At 41.8% G+C, this 8,246-nt stretch overlaps 1 long non-coding RNA gene across 7 annotated transcripts; it reads right to left on the bottom strand.

Moving 5' to 3' along the window:
• Positions 1-427: 427 nt before the first annotated feature.
• Positions 428-5,161, bottom strand: LOC123180531 (uncharacterized). 7 transcript variants are annotated; one of them, XR_006491091.1, is made up of 6 exons: positions 4,592-5,154; positions 2,799-2,943; positions 2,506-2,678; positions 2,135-2,224; positions 1,459-1,520; positions 428-1,161 (listed from the first exon to the last, which is right to left on the bottom strand). It is a non-coding gene; the product is annotated as an uncharacterized lncRNA (long non-coding RNA). The 7 variants fall into 7 exon arrangements; XR_006491093.1 differs by having other exon boundaries at positions 428-1,164; positions 2,135-2,678; positions 4,592-5,161; XR_006491090.1 differs by having other exon boundaries at positions 2,135-2,678; positions 4,592-5,157.
• Positions 5,162-8,246: the final 3,085 nt, after the last annotated feature.

The following is an 8,246-nucleotide window of genomic DNA, read 5'->3' as shown; positions in this document are numbered from 1 at the left end:
TTAGCAAGGATAATTGGTCCCCCCCCCTGCAGAACGCATGCTCCCTTGCTGAGATTGTTTATTAGGAGTAGTAAGGATATCAGTACATATTCTAACTGGATTTAAATTTGAAAAAAGAAGTTATGGAGGTGCAAAATAGGCATGAATTTTCTTTGATCACATGGATATCCTTTGTTTTCCAATATAATGAAAAAATAATAATGTGCAAAATAGGTATGAATTTTCTTTGATCACATGGATATCCTTTGTTTTCCAATATAATGAAAAAATAATAATGTTTGTAATGTTGTCTCTTACATGTCCTTTTATGTAGGACACCCATAAAATAGTAGTACTACAAAGTATATATCGGAAGCATGATGTGATAGATTACTCATTATTGGGTACACTGATCCGCTGCCCATGTGCTTTCTTTGCACACACAAAATTTGTCAACAAAAAGTTATTCATAAATTAAGAGGCCCAACGTGTCCAACCCAGGAAAATCAAAACTACAATCTGATTGTACGATTCCTCAAAATAAAATAATCAAAATAACATCTAACTTACTTCTAATCTGACTTTCTAGGTTCTTCATCTCGTAGTTTATACCAATTAGTATTTATGCATGTCTTGCCACATGCAGCCGATGTCATCTAGCCGCAATCTCGGGGTTCGGCTCATCTGCAGTCACGTTATTACTGCACGGGTACTGTACCAACCCAGATCAGCCATTCATTTAAATCTCACGGCTCTCATTACCCCCACCCGATTCTGTTAATAGATGGAAACAAACACCTAATTATGTGGTAGAAAATCTTGTACGGTTGCAAGATTGGCGCCAAACAGAACCACGAAGACTCACATTGGCGCCAAACAGAACCACGAAGACTCACATTGGCGCCAAACAAAACACCACCCTAATAATCGCGTTGGCGACAAACAGCGATCGATGGGTTCGGCTCCTCTACGATCTATTTGCCTTCGTCCTGCTCATCTTCCCCGTTCCTCTTGCTCGTCCTTGTAAAAGAACATGGCGGAGGTACGTTCATCTGTGGTCTGTAGGTGGCGAGATCAACTCCCTTTTGCCTTATCTCTCTTCTGATCATCCCCCATGTTCAGAGTGAAACCAAGGCAAGCTGATCTGTAGGCGATGAAGATTATCTCCCTTTTGTCTTCCTTCTACTAGCAACAAAAAAGAAGACAATAAATCAGAAGGTATGTGACATACACTCTGATTGTATTCATGTTCTGAAGGCACACAATTCGTAGATTGAGTTTGTGATGCTACTATTTTCTGAATGGAGGATGATAAGGACAAGATGCAAAACTTATTTTCTGCATCTTTTAGAGTATGTCAGAGTGAAAAGAAATAATTTTAATAGAAGTGATCTCTATTGTTTTGGACAAGCTCAAGATAAAATGCATGAATGTATCCAAATATTTACTTGTAACACAGGTGATTTGCTCATCAAGTACCTGGGATTTCCAAAACATGACAGGAGATTAATGCAGACGATCTCTCTTTTGTTGTCCTTCTCCTAGCAACAAAAAAGAAGACGATCATTCTTAAGGTATGTGACACATGTTCTGATTGTATTAATGTTCTCAAGGCAGCAAGGGAATTTTTGGACTGAGTTTGCTATTATATCACAGATTACACAAAAAGGGGAAGATAAGGTCCAATGGAGAATATGACTACCTCTAATGAGGATGCTAACAGGTACCGACAATTTTGTTAAATTCTCAGGTCATATCATCTTATGATTGTAGTGTAAGCATACAAACAAATAAGTTATGTGTAATTTTTATAGGACAAATGTGGTTCCTAGTTGGATGCCTCAGATTGGTATGAAATTTCATTCCACAAAAGAGGCTTGGAACTTTTGGACATGTTATGGAGGTCATATTGGTTTTGATGTAAGGATAAATTATGAAAACAAGAGCAAACTTGATGGAGTAATCACTTCAGCAAGATATGTTTGTTCCAATGAGGGCTACAGAAGAAAAGACAAAAGGGATAATAATACAAAGCGTCCTCGTGCAGAAACAAGGACCGGCTGCAATGTTCGAATGGGAATCACTATAGACTGAGAAGCAGGAAATTATGAGGTGCATGAGTTAGTTGTTGAACACAACCATGTGTTGCAATTACCTGGGACAAGCCACTTGATGCCATCACAGAGGAAAATTTCGGCCTTGCAAGCACTTGAAATTGAAACAGCAGATGATTCAGGAATTGTACCTAGAAAAGCCCATGAGTTAGCAAGTCGACAAGTTGGTGGTCCACTGAACCTTGGCTACACATGTCGTGATCGCAAGAACCACTTGCGAACCAGACGTCAAAGAGACTTGATGTATGGTGAAGCTGGAAGTACGTATGCTCAAGTATTTTAGAGATAAAAAGAATGAGAATCCTGCATTTGAATATGACATGCAACTAGATTGTGATGAAAATATAGCAAATATCTTTTGGGCTGATGCAAGGATGATCATTGACTATGCTCATTTCGGTGATGTTGTTACCTTCGATACAACATTTGGGACAAACAAAGAGTACAGACCCTTCGGTGTGTTTGTTGGCTTCAACCATTTTAGAGAAATGGTCATTTTTGGTGCTGCACTTTTATATGATGAGACATTTGAATCATTCAAATGGTTGTTCAACACGTTCCTATCAGTGCATAACAAAAAGCAACCTGGAACAATATTTACTGATCAAGATGTAGCAATGGGTAATGCAATTCGGGCAGTATTTATGGAAGCATGGCATGGGTTGTGCACTTTTCACATAATGCAAAATGCCATCAGACACTTACCTCATAAGAAAAAAGACGAGGAAGGACCAAATGTACTTGCTGATTTCAGTGCTTGCATGTACAAGTATGAGGAAGAGGAAGCCTTTGAAGAAGCTTTCAATGCCATAAGAAGCAATGTGGAAACACAAACTTGGTTGGACAGCATCTACAAAGTAAAAGAGAAATGGGCAAGATGTTACATGAGGAATGCTTACACTATAGGCATGAGAAGCACACAATTAAGTGAGAGCTTGAACAGTGACTTGAAAGACCATCTAAAGTCTGGTCTTGACATCCTTCGGTTTTTCAAGCACGTAGAGAGGGTTGTGCAAGGAAAAAGAGATAACGAGGTAAATGAGGAATACGAGTCTAGGAAAAAATTACCTAGAGTCAGAATGAGGACTCCTATGGTAATACAAGCTAGCAAAGTTTACACACCATCCATATTTGAAGATTTTCAGAATGAATATGAAAGATCCATCTCAGCATACATCAAGCCATCGATAGAACACAATGCATATACTGTTGCAATTGCAAGTCTTGACCCAGAATTCCCATATGAAGAAGAGTGCAAAGTACTAGTTAATTATGAAGAGCAAAAAGTTTTCTGCAATTGTGGCCAATTTGAAAGAGTTGGTATATTGTGTAGTCATGCTTTGAAAGCCCTTGATGTCATGAATATCAAGTATCTTCCAGGCCACTATATTTTGAAGCGATGGACTCGAGAAGCGCGAAGCGGCACTATTGAAAATAGCCATGGAAACATTGTTTTGGAAGATCCTAGATCAGAAGATAGACAACAGTTGAAGTTTTTCATGCACGAGTTTCTTGGCATAGCTTCACAAGCAGTAACATCAGAAGAGTGTATCAAACTAGTAGATGATGCTTTGAAGATTCTTAGGAAGCAAGTTGAAGAGAAAACTCGCACTACTACATGCAGAACTGAAGATATATCTAAAGAACCAGAGGATTGTTTAAAGGATGCTTCCCTAAAGAAAAAGGAAATTCCGAAGAAAAATTCAAGAAGAAAGAAAACATGGCTTGACAACCAGCACCCCAATAAAAAGAAGAAGGAGACAACTAAAGCGGTACCCAAAAAATCAAACTCATTCTGTAAATCTCTTGCACCTATCTAACTACACTACTTATTTAATAGACTAATATAGTAACAAGTCAACTAATATTTGTTTTGTTTCTTGTTTTTATGTTTGCATAGAGAGGAAAGAATGACATTCCAGTAGCACAATACCAAGCACCTATAGAGCAAATGGCTGGAACAAATGCAAATGGTTTGCAAGAATATGAGTACTATGCTCGTCTACTGACGGTATTCCCACTTATCATGTCTAACATTCCTTAAATTCGTTGGTAAACAATATGGCTTTTTATGTAATCAGTTATATCTCCCTTTAATTTGCAGAGTGAAGCTGGTGATCTTTGGAACTTATAAAACTATCATGGGATATAACAATAGGTTGATGCATGTCTGATATGTTGTCTTGCCAGATCGACAGATTATGCAGAAGGCATAATTGAATCAGCATACATGAGACGCAATATGTCGAGTGCTCATTACTTCAATTGGTTTAATTTCAATTGACTCCTAGTTTTCGAAGACAAAACAATTAGTTTAGTTTCAGTTAATTGCAACAATGATCTATTGAGTACTTATCACTTTTAAATATTCCAATGACATGCTCAGCTTTCTCTTGCTATGCTTTCACCCCTGTGACATCAAGAAATAGTAGCAGTACGGTATGAACTAATGGTGAAGAAAGGAATAAGTTAGTTCTAGATAACAACAAGTAATTCACCTTTGGTTTTGCTACTGGGGCTTGGCCAGGCAGGAGGGCGCCGAGGTCCAGCTATCGCGACCCTGCCGTCAGAGGCCTCCTGCAGCCGTAAGATAGCCCGGCGGCCCAGGCATGCCCCTCGTCTGGTTGCTACCCTCCTCCTCGTCCAGGTCGGCCGTGCTGCTCCGGGACATCGCCGTCGTCGTATTCCTTGTCGAGCTCGTCGGGAGGAGACTCCAGCTTGCCGTTGTCGTCAAGCTCGTGGATCTCGCCGTTGCTCTGCTTCTTGTGTACTTCGCCGTCTCCCTGCTGCTAGCAGCGAGATACGTGTGGCGGTGATGCTGCGCCGTCTCCGGTCAGCTCTCGCAGCAGCTGCGCCCTCCGGCCATCCCTTGCAGCTGGCTCGGCCGGAGCAGTCTTGTGGATTTGGGGAAACAGTGGCGGAGCTTCACTAGAGGAAGAAACAGTGGCCGAGCTTCACTAGAGGAAAGGGATAAGACAGAGAGAGAAGGGGCGGTGTGGGTCTTTTAGTTTTTTATTTATGAGACCAGCAATTCCTCTGCAACAGGATTAAAATAGACGGTTGATCCTAGCAGCTACAGCACGCGTGCAGTATTAACTATACTGCAGAGGAGCCGAACCCGCAATCTCGACCAGCTCCATGCACCGGAGACCATAGGTAGGACAGGAGGTTCGAAGCAGAGAAGGAGGCAGCGATCATATGGAGGAGTCCACGGAGATTTTAACCGAAAGAATATTTGATTGACGGAGGCTTATTTTTATTTCACGCGCAATCAGCGGATGGTGGATTTTTTTTGTACCCTTTATAGCGTGGGAGTTTTTAACGGGGGCTTTCCTTCTTAATCTATGGGTACGCGTAGACTTTTCTTGTTTTTTGAGTGAGTATTTCCTTGTTTTTCTTTTACATGAGACTTTTTTGTTTCAGTTAAGTTGGACTCGAATGCGTCATTCTACCGAATATGATAATCTGCGCCATGCAAATTTTTCTTCTATCCTGATCTTAAATTTTACGTGAGACAATCTAACATATTAACTAATTTTGCTTTTTTTGTTGGGGTATTAATTAATTTTTATGAGGTGAATTAATGAGAGGTCATGAAATTTCTAATGGGGGCCTTGAACAGGTGGAGACTTACTTTTTTTACGTGACGATTTCCGTTTATTTTGTACATCAAGCTTTCCTTGTTTGTCCCCTAAAAAAAGCTTTCCTTGTTTGTTTTTTCACTATCGTTGGACTTGGACGTGTCAGATTCGTTTTCCTATACGGATTTTTTTGTACTCAAGGCTTTCCTTTTATTTTGCACGTGAGGCTTTCCTTGTTTTTTCACTAATGTTGGACCTATAGACGTGTCAGATGCGTGGAGACCTGTCTTTTAAATACGTGAGGATTTCCTTTTATTTTGTACATCAAGCTTTCCTTGTTTGTCAGATTCGTTTTTCTATATAGGTTTTTTTACGCAAGGCTTTCCTTTTATCTGTACATGAGGCTTTCCTTGTTTTTTCGTACATTAGGCTTTCCTTGTTTTTTTTCAATAATATTGGACTTAGACGTGTCAGATGCGTTTTTCTATAGGAAGGCATCTTCTGCATTACACAATTTTTCCTTTTATCCTGATGGTAAATTTTACAATCTAATGGTTTAATTAATTTTGATGATGTGGATTAATGAGAGATCATGAAAGGTGCCTCCAATTAGTAAATATATATAAGACTAGTATCACTATATACTACAAGCAGCATCTACCCTAATTAAACCCTAGTGCCCTAACTAACTTTTGCTGTAAACCAAATTTTTTGCTCTAAACTATTTTTTGCTCTAACATCTACTACTTACCATCTTTTGCTCTAAACTAAATCTTTTGCTATAAACTAAGTTTTGCTCTACTAATTTTGCTCTAAAATGCAGAGAGAGAGGAGTGAGGGGAGGGGTGGGGGACTTACAGAGAGGGGTGAGACGGTGGCGGGAGGTGCTCGGCGACGGAGGCAGGGGCGGAGAGGGCGGGCTCGGGCACGGGCAGCGGCGGTCCTGGGCGGGCTCGGGCGGCGGCGGTGAGGCTGAGGGCGGTCTCGCGCAGCGGCGGTGAGGATGACGGCGGCCTCGGGGGAAGATGGTGAGGTTGCGGGCATCCACGCCGGCAGGAGACGGCAGCGAAGTGGGGCGACGGCGAATTGGGGAGACGGCGGCGAGCGCGAGGGATTTGGGGGAGAAGTGGTGGCCGGGGGGGGGGGGGGGACTGTTTAAGTGAAACGTAACGGTAGCGCATTCCTGAAAACGCGCTATAGCTAAGTTAGCTACAGCGCGTTTCCTGAAACACGCTACTGCTATTCCTTTCTCCTTTTCCCCTTTTTTCATTTATTTTTCTTTAAATTTTATTTTTTTTCCTTTCTCCTTTTTCTATTTCTTTCATCTTCATTTACTTTTCTACTTGTTTTTCATTTTATTTTATTTTCGTTAGCAGTAGCGCCTTACACATAAATGCGCTGCTACAACAAAATTAGCGGCAGCGCTGTTTCTAAAAGAGCGCTGCTACTATGTGTAGCCGATCGGCTTAGTGGTGGGAATTTTTGTAGTAGCGCTTTTACAACGGGACGTGCTATTGCTATATATGTATCTGCAGGGCGGTTATTTCGCGCGCTACTGCTGTCTAGCAGTAGCGCCCTTTTTTAACATGCGCTACTGCTAAAGTTCTGTGTATAGGCTTTTTCCTAGTAGTGTCCGGTGAAACCCAAGCCCCGTTGGAGAAAAACCACGTTGATATGACTAAAGCCGGTACCGGCGTCAAAATGGGGTAGAAAAGTGTAACTAGTTGCTTGGGTGTGTTAGGCTAGGCCCTCTCCGGTGAAACCCTAGCCCCGTTGGAGAAAAACCAGGCTTATACGACTAAAGCCGGTACCGGCGTCAAAATGGAGTTGAAAAGTGTAATTATTTTTTTGGTTGTGTTAGGCTAGGCCCTAGGAAGTCACAAGACAAAGGTATAACACAACTCTTGACAAGTTTTCTTCCGGCTTGTCCCATCGGGGACAATCACGCTATAAATGCATGTAAACTGCCTAGAGAGAAGTGGATGCCGGTGAAGCAGGTCACACCCCGTGCTGCAATCTTCGCCATCCAAAACCCATAACAGTTGTACAGATATGGTATGGCACCGCCTAGATTGCGGTGGGATCCCGATGCTCCGGAGCCCCTCTCCGGTGAAAACCTAGCCCCGGTGGAGAAAAACCAGGTTTATACGACTATAGTCGGTATCAACATCAAAATGGGGTAGAAAAGTGTAACTAGTTGCTTGGTTGTGTTAGGCTAGACCCTAGGAAGTCACAAGACAAAGGTATAACCCAACTCTTGACAAGATTCCCTCATGTTTGTCCGATCTGGGATTTTCAGGCTATAAGTCATGAAACTCCCTAGAGAGAAGTGGATGCTGGTGAAGCAGGTCACACCCCAGAGTGCAATCACTACTGCAGGTTGCTGCTAACGCGACACTACGATTAGAGACCCTTCGACGAAACTGTGTGCGATGCCATAATCGCAAACGGTGGTGTAATATAGCCGTAAAAGAAAGTGCAAAACGTTTGCGATGGAGGATGCATCAAACACGGTTCAGATTTTAGTTGCGTGTGCGATGCAGGGCATATGGTTCAACTCACTTAACTGTTT

Source organism: Triticum aestivum, chromosome 1D (assembly GCF_018294505.1).
Source record: "Triticum aestivum cultivar Chinese Spring chromosome 1D, IWGSC CS RefSeq v2.1, whole genome shotgun sequence".
In the NCBI taxonomy this organism is placed as follows: domain Eukaryota; kingdom Viridiplantae; phylum Streptophyta; class Magnoliopsida; order Poales; family Poaceae; genus Triticum; species Triticum aestivum.
Note: the sequence above shows the minus strand (reverse complement) of the source record. Positions and strands in the feature narration are given on the sequence as shown.